This window comes from Lygodium microphyllum, chromosome 7 (assembly GCF_053477565.2).
Source record: "Lygodium microphyllum isolate KBCC chromosome 7, Lygodium_microphyllum_v1.1.10, whole genome shotgun sequence".
Classification (NCBI taxonomy): domain Eukaryota; kingdom Viridiplantae; phylum Streptophyta; class Polypodiopsida; order Schizaeales; family Lygodiaceae; genus Lygodium; species Lygodium microphyllum.
The window spans coordinates 19,930,750-19,932,518 of NC_141141.1; the positions used below are offsets into that span (position 1 = coordinate 19,930,750).

The window sequence follows — 1,769 nt, forward strand, 5'->3', positions numbered from 1 at the left end:
ATGGCGAAAAGGTCTACACGCTGCAGAAAGAGTCTCCGCTGGGCACTCCCACTCAATCAGCGCATCCAGCTCGTTTCTCTCCAGAAGACAAGTTCTCGAAGCACCGTGTTGTATTGAAGAAGAGCTCTGGCCTGCTACCCACGCAAACACCCATGCCAGCCTACTAGTTGTCTGATAATACATCGTATTCTTTGAACTACTTCATGGAGTAAACATCCTGGTACAACGATTTGGTCTTGGACCTCTTCTTCCCTGCAAAGTGGTCCCGTACACCGCCCAGACATGGTTGAAGAATTACATTGCCGGGGTCATCTTATACTTTGTGGCAGGCGATCACTGGTGTTGGTACATCTACTATTGGAAAAAGCATGTGTATTTCCAGGCTATGCCTTTATATGTTTCCTTGTCTACAGCATCAGAATACATGATTGAACAAGGGTGGACTAAGTGTTATCCTAAAATCAGCCATATTGGATTGCTTCACTACATAGCATGGTCGATTGTTTACCTTATGGTAGTAGAGTTTGTCATTTATTGGATGCATAGAGGTTTACATGATTGCAGACCCCTCTACAAATGACTACATGCAATACACCATATTTTCAATAAAGAGAACACTCTATCGCCATTTGCAGGGTTGGCATTACACCTAGTGGATAGGATTCAGCAGGCCTGTCCACATGTGATAGCAACTCTGTTTATACTGACCCACTTTATAACTCATGTTGCTCTCATATTTCTAGAGGCTGTTTGGATCACCAATATTCATGACTGTATCCATGGAAACATTTGGTCAATCATGGGTGCAGGTTATCATACCATCCACCATACAACATACAGGCATAAATATGGGAACTTCCTGAAGCAGCAAAATCTCGTATGCATTTTTTTTGGCAGCCATGCTTATGTGGATGGATCTTTGGTCAATTTTTGTTGTTCCTGAAATGAGACAAACAGTGGCTATGGATTCCAATTGAATACCCTTGATGCTCAAAAACAGGATTGCTGAAATTTTCTGCTAGTCTGATGTACCTGCTGCTGTTGTGATCTGAATTTGATAGAAAATCTCTGAAAGCATCTGAAATCAGATGTGTGGAACAACAGAAGGATCACTGCACTAAAGGACATGCTTGACTGGATTATTAGTGCCATTATTCCGTTCAATGTAAAAGACATTATACATCTGAATGTATGTAAACAGTTTAAGAGTTACTTCCACCTAGATGCAATGCTGACTAAGAGAAACTTCAGATTTTTCTGTACATGAGTTTCCTGTAACTCACCTGACAAGGAATATAGTGAACTTTGGCATCAAATATTTGAGTTTTTCTTGTTAGCCTCATTTCTTGCTGTATCTTGAACCCCGTGTTTTGCAGCCTTTGCGTGAACTCTCTGACAACGCGCGTTTTCTCTCCAACCTACTTGGGGGAGGTGCAAAGGGGGTAGAGCCCCCTTTGCAGAGGTCTAGGGGGTAGTCCCCCTCGGCCCACAGGGCCATTACAGTAAACGCCATGCGCAATTTGAAGGACCGTTTATAGCCAAATTTTGAACTACTTGCTCTAAGTTTCAATTTAGTGATGGATCTGTGATGTGCCTTTTGTTGAGATATCGAGCTCCACTCGTGATATGCCAGGGTGACCGTTGTGCAGTTATGTCACCGACTTGTTAGTTGCAGATGCGGTTGGTACACCGCCCATGAATAATAGCTAGATGATAGCTATCCTTATCTACTCTAGTTCGTGGCTCAGTTAGTATGCCACCTTAGTTAG

At 42.8% G+C, this 1,769-nt stretch overlaps 1 pseudogene; it reads left to right on the forward strand.

Annotated features, from left to right (window-relative positions):
• LOC148033238 (delta(7)-sterol-C5(6)-desaturase pseudogene) lies at positions 1-1,267 on the forward strand (annotated as a pseudogene).
• Positions 1,268-1,769: the final 502 nt, after the last annotated feature.